The sequence below is a fragment of the Bubalus kerabau genome, chromosome 4 (assembly GCF_029407905.1).
Source record: "Bubalus kerabau isolate K-KA32 ecotype Philippines breed swamp buffalo chromosome 4, PCC_UOA_SB_1v2, whole genome shotgun sequence".
Lineage (NCBI taxonomy): Eukaryota > Metazoa > Chordata > Mammalia > Artiodactyla > Bovidae > Bubalus > Bubalus kerabau.
Window position 1 is genome coordinate 109,248,620 of NC_073627.1, and position 21,479 is coordinate 109,270,098.

General features: G+C 40.7%; 1 protein-coding gene across 9 annotated transcripts in view; it reads right to left on the reverse strand.

Annotated features, from left to right (window-relative positions):
• Nucleotides 1–21,479, reverse strand: part of KANK1 (KN motif and ankyrin repeat domains 1) — a 215,124-nt gene that overhangs the window by 87,735 nt on the left and 105,910 nt on the right. The window lies entirely within an intron of this gene.

Here is a 21,479-nt window from a genome sequence, read left to right on the forward strand (position 1 = left end):
GAGATATGTTTTTTTTATGTACTATGCATTTTATGATGTTTTTAAGTCATCAGCCTTGTTTAGGTGAATGTATTAAAATACACAAAAATAAATGCAGTTAAATCCATTTGTACTGCTGAAGGTTACAAAGAGTAAATAGGTCCTAAATTGTTGACCTTGTTATGTCCCTTTGCTCTCTGGCCCCAGCAGTGGCATAGTCAAATTGACTGGCAGGAAGAAGAACCATCCTGTGGAGGAGTCAGAAGGAAATTTCAACACTCAAATGATTCGAGGATCAAAGGAAATCTATGGAAGAGAACTGTAGGGAACCAAGTGCTTCAATGGCAGAAATCAAACTCACCAAGTTTAAGACAGCACATGTATACCTGTGGCGGATTCGTTTTGATGTTTGGCAAAACTAATACAGAGTTTCAGTTTTAAAAATAAAAATAAAAGAAAAGAAAAGAAAAAAAAAAAAAAAAAAGACAACAAAGCTAGGCTCTCCCGAAAGGATGGACAACTTTCGTTTGCTCAGAACTTGGGAGCAGAGAACCAAAACATTCTTTGCCAAATATTCTGCCTCAAGTTGACAATACACATTGGGACACTTCACAGAGCTGGTGCCAACAAGGTAATTTGAGCACCAATGGTGAGGAACCATTTATCTGAGATTCTATCACTATGCTTATCCTGAGCAAAATCAGAGCATCCCTGACACAGCAGCTATAGTTACATCCCTGACAAGCTATAGTTCCCTCCTGGAAATGCAAGACGGTGGCCCAGAAGGCAAAATCTCAGGAAGGTATAGGAGAAGAGAGCTCCTCTGTCTATGGGATTTTCCAGGCAAGAGTACCGGAGTGGGTTGCCATTTCCTTTTCCAGAGGATCTTCCCAACCCAGGGATCGAACCCAGGTCTCCCACATTGTAGGCAGACGCTTTACCAGCTGAGCCACCAGGGAAGTCGAAGAGAGAACAGAGGTGGTTACCAAGGAAGTTTTATAACTCCACAGGTAAGAAAAATAGCAGGAGCAGGGAGCCTATATGAGTGAACTCACTGCCCCTCCTTTCCCATTCATTCAGTCAAATCCTGTTCGAAATCAGCCTCTGACACAGAAGGTGTTGTTTGTCTACATTTCGTGTCATGTTGGACAGGTCAGGGTTCCAGGGAGTGAGATGAGACCTATCTTTCTTCATGGCACTGGTCTGCCAAAAGAATCCCTGGAACTGCAAGAGTCTATGATACATTATGAAAGTATTCAGATGTTTTAGAAGTTGATGAAAAGCCTCAGATAATTACAGTGTCAGTGAAAAAGAATGACAACAGTACACTTCTTGGATGAGCAATGTCTTAGTCTACCACTAATGATGGAGACCACGTAGCTAAATTAATTTGCCCCTCAATGTCTGCTCTACTCATACCTTAATCATTATTTTTGATAAGAACCCCTGGATCTTCAAAATTTCAGTTTCCCCAACAGTGACTGCTGCTATATAAGCTAGGATGTAAAACAGTGGACATTCCATAAGGGCTTACAGAGTATGAAGCTGACAAGCAATGCTCAGGATCTGGGAAAAACTACTCTCTTGATAGAAAATGACTGAGCTCCAATTCTTCATTACTGCCCAGAATGATGTGGAACAGAAGGGAAATGAGATGCTTATGATCCAGGTGAGGAAAGGGGAGAGGGAAGGTGGATACTAAACAAACAGAAATAAGCACCTAGCTTGCATGGTTAGATGTGCAAATAATGAGAAACAAGAAGACATGGCAACTATCTGGTACAAGAACACCGAGAAGTCTGAAATTATTCTGATAATAGTCACCAAGGATTTGGTGTATGGCTATCTAAGAGCAATTCCTCACTGTCTCTGGGAAATTCCTAAATCTCATTTTATGAAAATAGATTGGGCTCTATTCCAGACCAACTGACACTTAAATACAACACTTGAATATGCATATTTTTAAAAAGCTCCTCCAATAATTCTGATGCATTGGGTTGGCCAAATGTTCATTTGGGTTTTTCCATAAGATGGTATGGAAAACCAGAATTAACATTTTGGCCAACCCAAGACAGTGAAGACAGAATCACTGAGAGTATTAAAAAAAAGGTCAAACTCAGAACTAAGCTTCTATGTACCACACATAGGTGGTTCAGGGGAAAAGAATCTGGCCGCGAATGCAGGTGACACAGAAGACACGAGTTTGATTCCTGGGTCAGGAAGATCTCCTGGAGGAGGCAATGGCAACCTACTTCAGTATTCTTGCCTGGGAAATCCCATGGACAGAGGAGCCTAGCAGGCTACAGTCCATGGGGTCGCAAAGAGTCAAACACGACTGAGTGACTGAGCACACGCCATGCAGAAACTGAGTTTATGATTCCTTATAAAAGGGCTAAAAAGGAATGTGAATGAATGGATGAAGAGAGAATATTAATAAATTGTTAATGCTATCTTTACTTTTTATTGGTCGACTAACATGGAATTCTTACTTTCTAATAATAAAAGGGAGGAATATTCTATTTTAAAGACCAGGGCTTCCCTGGTAGCTCAGTCAGTAAAGAACCTGCCTGTAGTGCAGGAAACCCAGGTTCGATCCCTGGGTGGGGAAGATCCCCTGGAAAAGGAAATGGCAAACCACTCTAATATCCTTGTCTAGAAAAGCCCCTGGACAGAGGAGCCTGGTGGGCTGCAGTTCATGCGGTTGCAAAGAGTTGGGCCGATTGAATGAACTAACACTGGTCTCAAAGGAGCTTATTATGAACAAACTGTAACAACATTTCCTTCTGTGGGTTATACTGGTCTTAATATTTGGGGTAAAGAGTTTGCATAAATACATTCATGATCTCTGGTTCTCTGAAAAGTATACTAGGGAACAAAGAGAAGAGCAGACATGCCCAAGGACCTCAGAATCTCGTCAGAGATGTGACCTTCTTCACAAAGGTGCCAAATGATCAGAACAGAGAGTGGGCAAGGAAAGTTCCATGGAGCAGAGGACCTGGGAGAAGGGGATACCTAGGGGATGGAGAGAAAGAGAGCAGGTTTACTGACAGCCAGCCACAGGCTTTGTAAGGGTCACCATGGGAGGCCAAGATATCTACGGGTGGGGTTGGGGAGGGGGGCTATATAGTGAGAAATATGGAGGCCTGTAGTCCTGATGACTGACTCTCCCCGTCTGTTCTCCCTAGGTTGGTTACCATAGTAGCATCATTCCCCTTGGCAGTAACTGGTTTGGGAAAGGACATGTGACTCAATTCTGGTCAGAGGGATTTAAGGAGACATTCTCTAGGAAACTTCTGAGAAAAGTTTCCTCAATTCTAAAGGAAATACACAGTGCTGGTCTGGATGTGGTGCTCAGCACTTTTGCAGCCATTCTGCCACCAAGCAGAGGATAAACCAGCAGATGGTGAATAACAGTGAGATGACATTAACAGCCTGGGCTTCTGATATCACTGGGCTACTGAACCAACCTCAAAAGCTGCTCTCTGGACTTAAGTTATGAAAAAGATAACATTTTCTTATTGTATAAGGCAGTTTGATTTGGGGTTTTCTTGGGTTGTTAAACATACCTAAAACATATTCCAACATGAGCACTAGAAAAATGAGCTAGAATGAACTTTTGGGGGTCTCCAGACCAGGTTCAGCAATATGGATTTTTCAAGATGGGCAAAGAGAATTTATTAATTAGGAGTGGCACAGCTGGTACTAAGCTGAATGGCAGGAAAAAGTATAACAAGTATTATTATTTTATTAATACCCATAAATCTTTCATTTCTTTATTTTCTTATGGGACAGAAAAAAATGAGTGTGTAAAAAAAGTCAAGATTGGTTACAAAATGGTACAGAAACTCATAATATGTGGAAAGAAAAGTCTGTTTTCTCTCATCATATTTGCTTTGCTAAAATACTTACTTTCATTATATTCTTTAATGATGCACCGAGACAGCTTCCCTGTGGTAATCAATTCTAAGTTAAACCCTCGATGTAGCTTATAAGAAAGGAAATGCCCCCCAGTCTCATCACACACAGACAGTCAATGTGTAGATACAGAATTATGAAAAGTCCCATTTGAAAGGAAGGCTGTGCTTTGTGCCCTGAAGGTTGCTACACTTGCATTTGAAAGTAGAAGTTATTAAAAAAACAAAAATGATAAACTGCTTTATTTTGCATGAAACCTCCATCTGCACCAGTTACAGTATATATAATAAGTAATTATCTTCTCCTAGTAATTATCTTCTCTAGCCAGTTTAAAAATATTTTCCATTCAACTTTCCTTTTAAGATTAACAGTATAATTAATAAGCCATTGATTCTTTTAACTTCTCTTAGAACCTCAAGGGGAAGCACAATTATCTAGACAATCACATGTTCTGGCTATATCATCCCAGAGATCAAAGTGCTGCAGTATGGAATTTTAGCAACATTTCTGGCCAAGAAAATCTGGCTGCTGATATCTGATGGTAAAGGAAAGCATTAAATCTGACTTCAACAGAAGTTTGATGCCATTTTGTACGACTTGACCAACTGACAGTTATCCTAAAGTGAGGGTCACGTGCCCCTCCTTTTCATTCAAATCTTTATTAGGTGTTGTACAAAAAAGATCTTCATGACCCAGATAATCATGATGGTGTGATCATTCACCTAGAGCCAGACATCCAGGAATGTGAAGTCAAGTGGTCCTTAGAAAGCATCACTATTAACAAAGCTAGTGGAGGTGATGGAATTCCAGTTGAGCTATTTCAAATCCTGAAAGATGATGCTGTGAAAGTGCTGCACTCAATATGCCAGCAAATTTGGAAAACTCAGCAGTGGCCACAGGACTGGAAAAGGTCAGTTTTCATTCCAATCCCAAAGAAAGGCAACGCCAAAGAATGCTCAAACTACCGCACAGTTGCACTCATCTCACATGCTGGTAAAGTAATGCTCAAAATTCTCCAAGCCAGGCTTCAGCAATACATGAACCGTGAACTTCCAGATGTTCAAGCTGGTTTTAGGAAAGGCCGAAGAACCAGAGATCAAATTGCCAACATCCACTGGATTATCAAAAAGCAAGAGAGTTCCAGAAAAACATCTATTTCTGCTTTATTGACTATGCCAAAGCCTTTGACTGTGTGGATCACAATAAACTGTGGAAAATTCTGAAAGAGATGGGAATACCAGACCACCTGACCTACCTCTTGAGAAACCTATATGCAGGTCAGGAAGCAACAGTTAGAACTGGACATGGAACAACAGGCTGGTTCCAAATAGGAAAAGGAGAACGTCAAGGCTGTATATTGTCACCCTGCTTATTTAACTTATATGCAGAGTACATCATGAGAAACACTGGGCTGGATGAAGCACAAGCTGGAATAAAGATTGCCGGGAGAAATATCAATAACCTCAGATATGCAGATGACACCACCCTTATGGCAGAAAGTGAAGAAGAACCAAAGAGCCTCTTGATAAAAGTGAAAGAGGAGAGTGAAAAAGTTGGCCTGGAGCTCAACATTCAGAAAACTAAGATCATGGCATCTGGTCCCATCACTTCATGGCAAATAGAAGGGGAAACAGTGTAAACAGTGTCAGACTTTATTTTGGGGAGCTCCAAAATCACTGCAGATGGTGAGTGCAGCCATGAAATTAAAAGATGCTTACTCCTTGGAAGGAAAGTTATGACCAACCTAGATAGCATATTCAAAAGCAGAGACATTACTTTGCCAACAAAGGTCCATCTAGTCAAGGCTATGGTTTTTCCAGTGGTCACGTATGGATGTGAGAATTGGACTGTGAAGAAAGCTGAGTGCCGAAGAATTGATGCTTTTGAACTGTGGTGTTGGAGAAGACTCTTGAGAGTCCCTTGGACTGCAAGGAGATCCAACCCAACCAGTCCATTCTGAAGAAGATCAGCCCTGGGATTTCTTTGGAAGGAATGATGCTAAAGCTGAAACTCCAGTACTTTGGCCACCTCATGCGAAGAGTTGACTCATTGGAAAAGACTCTGATGGTGGGAGGGATTGGGGGCAGGAGGAGAAGGGGACGACAGAGGATGAGATGGCTGGATGGCATCACTGACTCGATGGACATGACTCTGAGTGAACTCCGGGAGTTGGTGATGGACAGGGAGGCCTGGTGTGCTGCGATTCATGGGGTCGCAAAGAGTCGGACACAACTAAGAGACTGAACTGAACTGAAGGTGCTGGTCCTAGAGAGGCAGGGATCAATGATATTGCCCTTGAACTCACAGAACACAGAGTAATGGAAGGAAGTTATTACAACATACTGTAATTAACTGTATGTTAAATACCGATCCTATTAACATGAGCTGGGATGTACAGAAACACAAAGGAATGGCAGATTACCCAAACTGGAATGTGGGGAAGGGTTATCAGAGGACGTTACTCTTGAAAGGAATTTTAAAGATGAGTAAGTTGTTGGCCCTGAAGGGGAGAATGTGTAGTCTTCAAAGAAGACATATAGCAGATGCAAAGGCAGGAAGATTCCAAAGGGGTGTGTATGAGGGAGTTGTGGGAAAGTAAATATGCAGGGCTTCCAATCTGGCTCACCTGGTTAGGAATCGGCCTGTAATGTGAGAGACCTGGGTTTGACCCTGGGTTGGGAAGATCCTCTGGAGAAGGGAAAGGCTACACACTCCAGTATTCTTGCCTGGAGAATTCTATGGACTGTATAGTCCAACGGGTCACAAAGAAATATTTGAGGGCTGGAGATGACTAAGGGCTTTGTAGGCTAAGCTGTGAGGATCACAATGGAACTATGGAAAATTCTGAAATAGATGGGAATATCAGACCACCTGACCTGCCTCTTAAGAAATCTGTATGCCGGTCAGGAAGCAACAGTTAGAACTGGACATGGAACAACAGACTGGTTCCAAATAGGAAAAGGAGTACATCAAGGCTGTATATTGTCACCCTGCTTATTTAACTTATATGCAGAGTACATCATGAGAAACTCTGGGCTGGATGAAGCACAAGCTGGAATCAAGATTGCCAGGAGAAATATCAATAACCTCAGATATGCAGATGACACCAGCCTTATGGCAGAAAGTGAAGAAGAACTAAAGGGCCTCTTGATGAAAGAGGAGGGTAAAAAAGTTGTCTTAAAGCTCAACATTCAGAAAATTAAGAACATGGCATCTGGTCCCATCACTTCGTGGCAAATAGATAGAGAAACAGTAGAAACAGTGGCTAAGTTTATCTTTTTGGGCTCCAAAATCACTGCAGGTGGTAACTGCAGCCATAAAATTAAAAGACACTTACTCCTTGGAAGGAAAGTTATGATCAACCTAGATAGCATATTAAAAAGCAGAGACTTTACTTTGCCAACAAAGGTCCATCTCATCATGTATGGATGTAATAGTTGGACGATAAAGAAAGCTGAGCACCGAAGACTTGATACTTTTGAACTGTGGTGTTGGAGAAGACCCTTGAAAGTCCCTTGGACTGCAAGGAGGCCCTACCAGTCCATCCTAAAGGAGATCAGTCCTGGGTGTTCATTGGAAGGACTGATATTGAAGCAGAAACTCCAATACTTTGGCCACCTGATACATAGAGCTGACTCATTTGAAAAGACCCAGATGCTGGAAAAGATTGTAGGCAGGAGGAGAAGGGGACAACAGAGGATGAGATCGTTGGATGGTATCACAGACTCAACGGACATGAGTTTGGGTAAACCCTGGGAGCTGGCGATGGACAGGGAGGTCTGGCGTGCTGCAGTCCATGGGGTCGCAAAGAGTCAGACATGACTGAGCAACTGAACTGAACTGAACTGAAGCCAAGCTAAGGAGTTTGGATTTTATTTTGAAAGCAGTGGGAGTCACTCAAAGTCATCTAAGCTCCAAAGCCACAGGTTTGGGTTGGTTTCAGAAACTGCTACTCTGGCTGACATGAGGAAAATGACCTGGTGAGTGGAGGAGGAACGTGAGAGCAAGGAGACAGAGTCTTAGTAGTTGTTCATCCTGAAGTGTGAACAGCATAACTTTCATAGATAATTCTGTTTGCTGGACATAAATTGCCCTGTATGTTTAACCAGTTTTTAAGTCAACTTATGAATTCAAGTCTTCTTTCTCAAAAGCAAAGGAGTAAGAAAATATCTGTGGGTGGGTGGGATGCAAACATGCTAACAGTGAACAGAAACAGCAACAGCAGATACATATCCTCCTAGAACTGCTTGTACCAACGCAGCTGTTCCCATCAATCAGTCATATGCTGACCCTGGCTTTTTTTTTTTTCCCCAAAATTTATTTATTTATTTTAATTAGAGGCTAATTTCTTTACAATATTGTAGTGGTTTTTGCCATTCATTGACGTGAATCAGCCATGGGTGTACATGTGTTCCCCATCCTGAACTCCCTTCCCACGTCCCTCCCCATCCCATCCCTCAGGGTCATCAAAGTGCACTGGCCCTGAGCATCCTGTCTCATGCATCAAACCTGGACTGGTGATCTATTTCACATATGGTAATATACATGTTTTAATGCTATTCTCTCAAATCATTCCACCCTCGCCTTCTCCCACAGAGTCCAAAAGTCTGTTCTTTGTATTTGTGTCTCTTTTGCTGTCTAGGGTCATCGTTACCATCTTTCTAAATTCCATATATATGTGTTAATACACTGTATTGGTGTTTTTCTTTCTGACTTACTTCGCTCTGTATAATAGGCTCCAGTTTCATCCACCTCATTAGAACTGATTCAAATGTGTTCTTTTTAATAGCTGAGTCGTATTCCATTGTGTATATGTACCACAGTTTTCTTATCCATTCATCTGCTGATGGACATCTAGGTTGCTTCCATGTCCTGGCTATTGTAAACAGTGCTGCGATGAACACTGGGGTGCATGTGTCTCTTTCTATTCTGGTTTCCTCAGTGTGTATGCCCAGCAGTGGGCTTGCTGGGTTTGTATGGCAGTTCTATTTCCAGTTTTTTAAGGAATCTCCACACTGTTCTCCATAGTGGCTGTACTAGTTTGCATTCCCACCAACAGTGTAAGAGGGTTCCCTTTTCTTCACACCCTCTCCAGCATTTATTCCTTGTAGATTTTTGGATCGCAGCCATTCTGACCGGCATGAAATGGTACCTCACTGTCGTTTTGATTTGCGCTTCTCTGATCATGAGTGATGTTGAGCATCTTTTCATGTGTTTCTTAGCCATCTGTATATCTTCTTTGGAGAAATGTCTGTTTAGTTCTTTGGCACATTTTTTGATTGGGTCGTTTATTTTTTTGGTATTGAGCTGCATGAGCTGCTGGTATGTTTTTGAGATTAATTCTTTGTCAGTTGCTTCATTTGCTATTATTTTCTCCCATTCTGAAGGCTATCTTTTCACCTTGCTTATGGTTTCCTTCTTGTGCAAAAGCTTTTAAGTTTAGTTAGGTCCCACTTGTTTATTTTTGCTTTTATTTCCATTGCTCTAGGGGGTGTGACCCTGCCTTTTTGTTAAGACAACAATCAGGTCTTGACTAAGTTTTCTGTAGCCTCTCTCATTTCCCTTTGTTGATGTTCCACAGTAAGCTCATCTTTGCTTTCGATTAATTACCTTTATTCTTATCATTATCCCCTTTCTTCTTAAAATGAGCACTCATGTTCCACTAAGAGATGAGCTAATATATGCACAGTGCCTAGTACAGGGCCTGACATATAAAGGGTATGAAGTAAATAAACTATTAATATTTTCTGCTGTTTACTGCACTTTTATCTCCCCCAGTATAAGCCTTGGGAGTCCCTAAGCCCAGTTCTCTTACATTTGGACTATAAACTGCAACTCTGAAACACTGTTTCTCTAGTGAGAATTCAGTAGTGTTGTTCTGGACCTTCACTGGGAAAAAGAAGATTCAGTATTTGTTATTTATATTTGCTTCATAGACCAATGCATTTTCTCTCAAGACATGTGTCTGGATATTTATGACTTGTTTGTCTATGATGTGCCTTACAGGAACCACAAGGATAGTTAAGTTACTGAATCATAAAATGTCATTGCTTTTCCTAGCAACTCATCTGAGCAGATGGCAAAGAACTATTTTTACGGCTTGTTTCTCTATTACATGTAGAAGTATTTATTAACATTGTATTTCTGTTGCATGTGTGCAACCAAGTTAGGCAGCTGCCAGGAAGGCTGGGGGAAGGGAGAGTGAATCGTCATACATTCAGGGTTTTGTCTTAGCAAGTGAGCAAGCCTCACCTGGGGGATGGGAAGCAAGGAGCACCCACTAATTCCTCTGAAGTAAAAAAGATGTTAAGCAAGGCAACACCAACAGTCACCCAGAGTTGCTCTCACCACATAAGGCTATATTTCATTAAACCTGAGATGTCACCATCACAAAATGAACAGTATTTTATGTACCACTGAGAAATCAAAATCACTTAAGTGGGGAATTGAACAGACACAGGAGTCCTACATGAAGCTGGGGCACCGAAAGGCCAGAGAAGTAAGCCTGCCACACAGAAAGAGATGGCAATGAGAACCTGGAACTGCGTGGAGGGAAGGGGGACCTTCCCAGGGATTTGGGAAGCCCATACGTGGGTAGGCTTGCATCCTGAATTCCCACCACCAGTTTGGTCTGAACAGCCTTAGGCAGAGACTCTCATGCCTGGTCTGTTTGGCAGTTCCCAGTGACTGGCAGAGGCAAACTCTCAGAAAGACATGAATTTCATTGGCAATTATATGATGCATCCCAATCTCAGAGATATTAATGCATAAAACTAGGTATACCAAGGAAAAGAAATACAGAAATGCTCACCTACAGTGAGGCCCATCCCAGGCATTATTTGGAGTCTGGAGTGGAGAATAATGAAACCCAGGAAGAGGGCAAGACAGAAACCAAAGTTCAAAAAGCCAGTTATCCAGTAGGTAGCCTCACGCAGGAAATGAAAGCACACGGGAGACAGGCAGGGCGCCCAGATTTCTGGAGCCAGAAACAGGTCTGCACAAGTGGGCTGGGCCTGGGGCTAAGCCTCTCTCCACTTGTTTCTCTGGATTTCAGAGCTGGGACAGAACCTCTCCCAGCTTTACTTCCTTAGCAATAAAATGCAGAAAATACTTTCTATAGAATCACTGAAGAAATGGAACAAGCAACTGCATTTTGTAAGTATTTCATATACTATTAAAAAACACTGTGACAATAAAAATTATGCTTATTATTCTTGATATAAATATTTTAAATGCTCTTTTAGTCAGACTTTGTGATTTCTACTTTATTAATATAATTTTCATTTAGCAGACGGCTGTGTATAGGTCAGGCACTTAATAAATCCTTATTAACTAAACAAACACTACTAATTTTGGCCCAAACCTTACTCCGCCCTAAATTTCTGAGGTACCACCACTGCTGAAAACACAAAGGGGAGAAAAGACAAAACACCTGACCCCCGCCTCAGTCTAGAGCATGATGTATTTGTGCTTAAATAAGTACACAGATCCTACACATCCACCCTTGGTCTCCCTGAAAGTCACATCACAACAAAATCAAAATATTAGCAGGGATGAAGTGCAGGGATGAGACCAACAGACTGAAGGCAGATTCCAGGAGGCAACATTACAATGGACTCAGATGGATAGAAGATAGGCAGCTTCAGTATGGGAGGGTTGTTCCATTACGGGCCAAAAGACCCTCAGCATCACCAAAGAGTACTTTGACAGAAGGGACCAATGTCTTGTGGCATTTGCTAGTCAAGCTTATTAACAGAGATCAATAGGGAAAGGAGGTCCTTGCCAAGGCACATGCTAGAAATGGGAGGGGAAAGAAAGTACTAGGCTGGATAAGAAACTGGAGGTGAAAGATGAGGGCCTCCATTTCCAACCTGAGTGGACCTGGGTATTCTAAGCAGATGCTGTGGATGAGGGAGAACAGGAGGGAAGGGAGACTTGGGTTTATCCAGGCTCTGTCCTCATCTATCACATGCCTCTGAACTTGGCCATCAAATGAGGAGTAAGACAGGATGCTCTATGGCACAATCTGTCTCTCACACTTCGTGATTTCAGATGTTGTTAATTAAGAAATCTCTTGCTCACTCTACTCTTTGGCCAGGAGTAAAGAAGAGTGCTAAGGAGAGAACAAATCAAATAAACAGGAATGAACAAAGACAAAATTGGTGGCTACAGAGAACAGTAGAAGGGGTAAGCTGGTAAGAAAAGATACTGGGAAATACTGGTGTACACACAAAGAATAAAAGAGATTAAAGGGAAGGTTCAAAAAGTTGAATAGAATGCAGGGAAATTTTTGAAGTAATTTAAGGGTGGTTTCAGGATGAAAATTATAATTTGGAACAATGGAGAGTGGGCTGAAGTTGGGAAACGACTTGAGTGATCAGAGAGATGAGCAGTCTAGAAAGAGGGCCAAGTTCGCAAAGTCTTCAAGTATACAGTATGTTCCCCAGGCCAACCCACTCAGGAGACTGATCGTTTTAAAGTATGAGTCCATGTTTGGCAAAAAAGGCTTGAAACTTCTCTTCATTGATTTTATTCTGAACATTTGTTTGAGTATCTCTCAGGATATTTCTTTGGTGGTTATTTAGTTAACAAATCAGGGAAAGGCAAAGACCTATTCAAAATTTTAAAAAAGTGATCAAACAATTTTGAGTTCTGGTTTTTTCTAGACATTCTATACAGAAGCAGGGATATAGAAATATAGACCTTTGACAATGGATAATTATCAGAAGATTCAGCACACGTTTCCTGTGGATAAAAAGAGAAAAGACAAAAACATGGAGGCCTGGAACTTTCCCAGAAATTAACAATTTTTCTGGGAAACTTGGATATAAGGTTTATTTTACCTAGGTCAGACTGCTAGCCAACATTTTTGTTGGACTCAAGTTCTTAAAGATTTAAATGTTTCCTATTCTCAACCTTTGGCTTACAGCTAAATACTTAACAGTTCTTATCTGGGGGCCCCACTTGATAAGAACTTGGGAAAATGTACTAAAAATATGTCCTAACAAATCTTTCTCACGATAGGAGCAGTCTTTTTCCTCTTTGAGGAAATCTGGCTCTTATTGCTAATCTGCAGGAATCTGCTACTGAAGAAGGGCGCTGTGGGCTTGTGGGGTCTGCTCTGGACATTAACAACCTTAACTGCCTTTCAGACCCCAGAGCATCTTATAAATGTGGATTTCTCTGACATTTACATTAGGCTGCACTGTCATTTTATTTAGAAATAAATTTAGAAATCAAGGAATAAAAAAGTTAAATAGTCTGCTCAAGGGCATAAGCAAGTCCATGTCAAGATTTCAATTTTAAACTAAAGACTGGCTGTATGCCTCTTGTACTTAGAGGCAGAGTCTCTTTGGTGGTTTATTGAGGAAGTTTTAAGTTGCACTTTTAAAGGAGATAAAAATGCTTTTGTTTAGTGTAACTTTTAGGATGATTCTCTGTAGCTCTCCAGGTGCATACTAGATTCATTTGAAATTTAAGTAATCATTTACACATTTATCACTTGCTCCCATTGGATTTTAAGCTTCTTCCAGGACAAGACCCAGGCCTTATTCACCCTCACAGCCATCTTTCACCATGCCTAGAGCAGTGCCCCATCACAGCCTTAGGGGCCACGAGTGAAGAGGTTCACAGATGACTGTCTTCTTTTTGCTCCAAGGGAAGTCTTTCACAGAGGTTGAAAACACAAGTCATCAATTCCAAATAAATTTTATCAGGTTCCAGGAACTGCTCTACTGGTTCAAGTCAGACTACTCCTTTATCCCCTTCTTTTCCTCCCTTGTAAAGTGCCAAGACACAGCACAGCAACAAAAGTGGTCACAGCAAACTGTGTGGTATAAGCTTAAGGAAGGGCTGAAAACAATTTTAGTGAAAAATACACTTCATATTAAAAGAAAAAAAATGAGTAAATTTCACTTTTGAAAATCCTGATTCAATATTTCTCTGAATATCATGCAAAGTTTGCATTTTCTCTCCCTTTCTTAATAAGCAGCTTATGTACAGGCTACCAAGGATGCAGAGCAGTGCATAATTAAGTCCAAAACCCCCATTATATAGTCTGAGCTCCCTCAGTAAGAATCTATGAATAACTAAACATCTGCACTTGGGCAAACCACTTACCTTTTATAAAGATACACTCTTTTTCTTTTAAACCTTGAGGGACTATTGAGAAAATTAGTACTTCAATCTACACAACACTTCGAAGTGTGAAATTTTATACAGCCTTATATATTTGTACAATGAGAATGAGTGGTAGAAGAGATTTTTACGGCTGTTATTGTCCAAAAATAACCATTCAATAATTCAGTGGAATTCTAGGATTATTTTTATCTTTCTCTATTTTTCTATATTGATGACATTTGTTAGAAATGAACATGTATTATTTCTTACCAAGCCAATAGTTTTATTTTTTTAATACAGATTTTTGAGTAGTAAAAATGGAGGAAATGGATTTTAGACAAATTAAGAATTTCATGACAGTAAAAAAAAAAAGTGCTGAGAGGATCCATGGGTACATGGATTCATGCTAGGTTTGCTCAAATGTGTGAGAGACAGAGCCTCAGTAACCATGCAGAACTCTTGGGGGACTGGCAAATTGTCAAATGGATACAAGCTTTGAGGCTGCGAGTCCTGAGTTTTAAGTGTCAACTCTGCCACTAGTTGGCGTGGGACTCTCGTCAGATAGTTTAACCTCACTGTGGTTTCCTTGTCTGCAAGAGGGACTCACTCACACACCCCCCACACACACACACACACACACCCCACACACCATACACACAGGAGTGACAATAACACAGTAAAGCAGTTTCATCTGGGCAGTTAAGGTATGGGTTTCAATTAGTGCCTGCAGGGTGGAGGGCAGGTGAGTGAATGTGCCAGAAAGGTGCAAAGCTGCCTGGTGGTGACAACAGCACCGTCCGTTCAGACACAGGAAGCCTGGTCAGAGCACCTGGTCTGGCTTCCCTTTACTGGGACAATCACCTTCCCTCTATATCTGTGTCCTTAAGTGTTGGTGGCCCTGTGGTTGCCTTTCTACTTCCTGGACTTATTTTGAAAATTAAATAAGATAAACACAAAAACAACTTGAAAGTAAAAACAAAAACAAACTTAGAAGTATTCTGAAATTATTTCAGCACTTTAGCCCTTAAAGTTTAGATAAGCCATATGGGAGAAAATAAATCAAAGAATTTGACCTAAGTGTCAACTCTGATAAATCAGATGACTACTACTTTTCAATCTGGAATAGGATCAATTTTTTTAAAAAAGCACATTGTGCACAATGATGTTAAAATGTGAAATCATATATACAGCACCAAGTACCCAGGGGATGTTCAGCAAAGGAAAGTGGCTTGCACAGAAGCAGAAGCCTGGGCCTCCTAGAGCATTTAAAACACCATGTGGTAACTGGATGCCCATCCTCTTGCATCTTCCACCAGGATGTGTGTGAGCTTCTAGACTGCACAGGTGGTTTCATGGGTTGGGGGTGAGGCCTGGCCAAGTGTATTTTAAAAATCCAACTCACTGAGGATTTTGATGGTGTATAGCCAGGGTTTAGACCCACTAACCTAATCCAATATGGTAATCTCTGTCTTCCTCAGAACTAAAGAGGTAAGATATTAACAAATCATTTTTCCATTCTGGTGAGAGGGAACAATCAATAATAAGACTAATTTTTACTGGGTACAGAATTGTGCAAATCCCTGTTGCATGCTGAGAGGATTCAGGAAACCTATTCATGACTGACAAAAGACAAGTACACCTAGAAAACCTCTTCCAAAAATCTTTCTGAACTTCTCTTGTAGGCTTTCTCTTCAAACGGTTAAGGAGCTCCAATATTAGCTTCAGGAGCTTTGGAATGATCAAAAAGTCAATGAATCCAACAGGTAAGTTTTTAGCTGTAATCTGCCTGTTTCATCCAAGATAGCCTTTCATTTATTCTTGTCATGGGCTTCCTAAGGCAGTTTTGGGGATTTGTTCTTATATTCTCATTCTCTCTCTCAATATCTCTTTTTCCAAGAGGCTTAAGCAACACCAGAGGTCCTCAAGACAAGCCAGAGCCTTCTGGTAGAGCGTCCAAACTGTATTCCCTTCACTGGTAAGGGCACAGTCCAGACATGAGAGTCAGTGTAAGATGCCACATGGGTTATGTGCATGTGGAGCCAGTGAGAGCAAGTGAGAGAGCAGGCAGGGCTGGCAAGTGGGTTCTGAGCTGTGCTTGCTCTGCTTAGACGATAGGACAACTCATGATCTTGATGAGAGAAACAGAAAGAAAATGTCAACAGTAGCTGGAAGAATAAATGTTTATTAGTCATGGGAAAGGAGGAAGTGGATGATCATGAAGTTTCAGACTCTGCATCTCTAATTGCCCAGAATCTGTGCTCCTTGAAGATTTAGAAACAGAGTAGATTCACCAGTACTAGATGATTCTAAGGCCTTTAAGTCTACTTTCTTTCCCTCCAGTAATGGGCCACAGGGATGTCACAAAACCCTGTGTGGATTCAGATCGTTTTTTGACATGATGCCTTGATAATCTCCATACTGCTAAGTCAGTATGAAACTCAAACCTGACTTGAGTGCATGTGGGGGCTTTCCATACACATGTTCAATAAGGTCAGTAATGCTTCATAAAGCTCATATATAATGATCTAATTCTGGCAGAGCTAATACAAAGAGTTCAAAATTAATTTGTCCTTGATAGCACTTATTAACCATTTACCCTGCTAACTTTATCTGATATCCATCAACTGTTCAGTTATTCTTTTTATCAGATGAAACCTAAAAGTACAATTCTTAGCTCTAATACATGACTTTCCTCAAAGGGTGAAAATGGACTTCAATGAAGGAGATTGAAAACCAGAGAAACAATTAAACATCTTAGATTTCTGGTATTGAGTATTCTGAAATTATTTCGGCAGTTTAGCCCTTAAATAAAAGTTTAGATAAGCCAGATGGGAGAAGAGCAAATTAGAGAATTTGACCCAAGAGTCAACTCATAAATCAAATGATTACTACTTTTCAATCTAGAATATGATCAATTCAGTTAGGTCAAGACAAAAAGTGTCAACAGGACTGTAGTCACTGAAAATAAAGAAATGCTACTTTTTATTGCTGATTCTACTCTATCCCAACTTTTCTTTTTCTTGCACATTATTACCTATTGCTTAAGGTGACCCACAATATCTGGTTTTAGATGATGGATTGTTAAAGAGTTAGTGTCCTATTCCAAGAAAGGCTGGGAAAAGAATGGGATATGGTTAATGACACTGAGTAACACAGAGTAAGAGCATTTCAGAAGATACCAGCGGCTGAACAAAGTCTTGTGGCTTGCCCAGACCTGAATAAGGCAACTGAGAATGTTAACAGAAGAATTTAAACCAGCTAAACATACCTGGAGAAACACTCCCACCTGAGGAAAATCTAGATTTTAAAGTATTTTTAAATTATAGCAAAGAACTAAAAGTTTAATTAAAAACTTTTAATATGGGAATATATTATATATAAACCCTCTGAAAACTACAGTAATGCTAACTTGAGAAAATCTGTGTTCTGTAAACTGTATGTACCTAACAATTTGCCGGCAAGATTCCTTGCGGATCATTAAATATCTTTATCCACTCTGTCCCTAGCTGAATGCTGGAAAGCTATTATGATTACATAGCAGTTCATCTGATTATAAAAGAATGGCATATTTAGCTATTCTGACTTAATGCCAGCTCTTCTTTCTGTAAATACACTTTTTCAAAGTTTAAGGCAACTTGTGTGTTCAATTGCTCGGTTGAGTCCAGCTCTTTGTGACCCCATGGACTGTAGCCCATCAGGCTCCTCTGTCCATGAAATTCTCCAGGCGAGGATACTCGAGTGGCAGATCTTCCTGACTCAGTGACTGAACCTGGGTCTCCAGCATTGCAGGCGGATTCTTTATTGTCTGAGCTTCCAGGGAAGCCCTAACTGGGCCCACCCAAATCTGATGCTATGCAAAGGGTAAATTACGCCTAGCATCTGTCCTGAGCTAGAAGTTGTTAGGATAACAACTCATTGCTGATTTAGTTTTATTTTACCTGTTTTCTCCTGTCCTATCTTCCACTCAACTAGATAAAAAAGACTAAGCATTGAGATGCCTCTAAGTACTGTATGGCTTGAAAAATTACATTTATAAAAACAATTTTTGAGGCATGAGATGATACCTATCCCAAGCCTCTCAACCTCCCCTACTCCTTTAAGACAAGTATGGACTATGATGAAAGAACTGAAGATTTGGCCCTACAGGGGACTTTCAAATGACCTGAGCATGTGCTTCTTTAAAAAGAGTGGCTTGCACTTAGTTATGGCTTATAGTTTTTTTCTCCTAAGGGTGCTATGGATTGTCACCAATAGATAGTAAATGTAAGTTCAGAAAATGTTAAGTTCACATTTAAAAACATTTTCTTAATTTACAAGTTACCCAAATAAACAATATTAATTCCCTGCTTCTTTCCTCCAACAACTTTATTCTCTATTTTAAGGCTGTAGGTAAGTTTGTTCAAACTACTAGGAAGAGGAGATTGTACTTGGAATAATAGGGTGGAGCCAGTTCTGCCTTAGGACAGACATGAGATGGTAGGAGCCAGAAGAGAAAAGGCAGTCTCCTCACCCAGTGTGTACAAGGCTTTCCTACTGAATCAAAGCTTCTCTTCCCAAATGACAAATTTGAGTCTTGTGGTTGAAGACTTTTTTTTTTTTTCCATTGAGCAAGCTTCCTTATTCATAATCATTCAAAAAATTATTTCATGCATGTGAAGAAGTGAATTAGGTATCTAAAAGTGAACATGTTTTCTTTAAAACTGAAGTCTTTGCTTATAAAGAAATTATGTCCTGATAAATATTTCACAAGGAGACAATACCATTTTCCTGCATTAAAAATGTGGACCTGTTGGAATTCCCTGGCAGTCCAGAGGTTAGGACTCGGAGCTTTCACTGCCTTTGGCCAGGGTTAGAACCCTGGTCGGGAGAACCAAAATGCTGCAAGCTGTGTGGCATGGCCAAAAAGAAAAAAAGTGATCTGGAAGTGAGAATACTCAATCTTTTCTCAGTGAATGCCTCAGATCTACACCACACAGGATCTAGATCTAGAACTGTCTAATGTATTCTTGGAAATACTGTTCTTTATCCAAAGTAAGCTAACCACAGTAGTATTAGCAGAAATAATCTTCAGGAGGAAGTCTAGTGTGCAGGGTAGACAACAGGGGGCAGGTGGGCCATATGTATCCTTTGGTAACTGCCCACCATAAAAGTGTGGTGTCCAGAGGGTGGTTCCATAAATACTGTTGACTGACAACACCCAGGATTCATTCCTTCCTCCACTCTGCCCACACCCTCTTTCCATGAGATATTCCATTCTATAAATATGTTTTCTTTTTGACAACAAAAGTGATAAGCCTTAAGTGGAGCTTATTCCTGAGAGAAACTTAAGCAGAAAAGAGGAAAACAGAACAAGCAGTGCAAAGCATGTATAGGTGTGTGTCAGGAACTGGCCTGCTGATCTGAGCTTATGCCAATGAAGACAGGTGTGCAGCAGCACCCTATCTGCCTAAATTGGCAGTGGGAAAAATTCAGTCTGAGAAGCAATTTTTCCTACCAGCCCATTTTGCGAGTGCCTCCTCCCACAGCCAAATGAAAGAAGAGTAGCTGGCTCCCTATCATCGTGGAGCAGCTGAAAAGGTGACACTGGGCTCTTCCTTCCAGGCGGGCTTCTGGCCAAGAGGAAAAGTATCTTCTCAGACTAAACAGATACACCCAGGTGAGCAAGGGCTGCTGTTTTTTAAAAAATTAATAAGAAAGTAAAAACCAGGGTATTAGACATTTGCCATCCCTCACTTCTTTCTCCTTCCCTCTAACTGATTCCATTTTCTTTTTGAAGACAAAGGACACATCTGGCTTTGAAATATAAATGTCTGACAGCAAAGCTGATAGGTGACAGCTGTTGGATACAAATTGTTAAACTAAGCCACTGATAACATCAAACCATCTCATTTCCTGAGACAGATTAACATTGCTTTGATGCTAGAAATGATATCTGAACAAATACAGAGGGCCTAAAAGTTATCCCCACTTACTGAACACATTTTTCACCCTATCATTTCATTGTTATCCCATAGCTGGTCCAGAATCACTGTCAGCCACTCCTGCGTGTTTCTGGTGAAAAAGCGACTCATTGCCACCCAATATGCTTGCAGCTACTATGGACAGCACCCTCTCCATTGCCCGGAGGAAAAAGGAAAGAGGAAACAGAAAAACTCCCTTTCCTGTGAGGTGTAGAAATGAGATCCTGCACGTTCAGTTAGATTTTCCTCCTTTTCTGCGTCTTCAGTACTTAAAGAGATGTGAGATCACATTTAACTTTCCAAAGGCTGATGATACTGCCATCTAGTGAACACAGTCATTATACCAGAAAGACAGTGCTCATGGGCCCATTGTTTCTCAAGTAGAGTTCAGGAAGTATAATAACCAACCTATTTTAATCTCATAAGTATCACTTATTATAACATTTTAAAAGAGGGGAAAAGGTACTAAAAGAAGGTTTGCAGTCTATGTATTATTCTTTGTATTATCAGCACAACAGGGGCCTAGAAGCAAACGCGACTTTCCTGTAAAGCACAGAAGCCCTGCGCTTCCTCCAGCAGTGAGGGCTAGCTACGGCTGCACTTATGATCAGCACTTTGTTGATGGCGTAGCCCACTAATCCATGTGTGGTGAGTACCTGTGCTTTTTTTTGAGTAACTAGCTTATTGAATCCTAAAGACCCTGTGAGGCATGGATCTGGTCACAATTCTTTCCTTGCCTTGGCTGCTGGACAGCACAGAGTTAATCAACCTATGTCTAGTGTATTTACAAGCCCTTACACGATACATGTTCTATATTCATCCCTCATTTCCTCTTCTGACTATTTCCCTCTGTCTGAGTAGCCTCACCCACTAATCATTAATTTCATTTTGTATATTCTTAAATCACCATAAATTCTTTTCTGAAAGACTGAGTACATACAAACGAAATCCATTCTTGTCATTTGTTGCGTGTATGATGCCACGGTGGGAACCCTGATCATATAACCATAAATATATGGAAGCCAAGTGTCATAGGTCAGGGTGATTCCTGCCTTGTGTGGGTCCCCTTTCCACTTGTTAACTCCTCATTAGAAGAACAGCTGATGGTCAAAACCAGGATTCAGAGTTCTTTCTCACTTACAATCACTGTCTTCTACATATTCCAGTATGGTCTCAGAAGACATCATCATCTTAGGGTGAAGGTTAAATTCATCCTTAGGATTTCATGTTAAATTTCTGCAGCTTCTTCACCTTAAGGGACTGCTTTTTCATTTTCCATCTGACAAATTCATTGACTATCACTGCTTTTATACCTTGTCCTATTTCTAAATACCTCTGGAGAAGGAAATGGCACCCACTTGGAGATAAGTCTAGAAACCCAGTTTAACATTACTGGAAACTAAAGTACCGAGTCAGTAAGGAACTTGGCCAGGTTAGCAGGACTCTTCGTTCAGTGACAATTATCTGAGACTTACTAAAAGATTCCTTAGTTTGCCTATTGTTTTT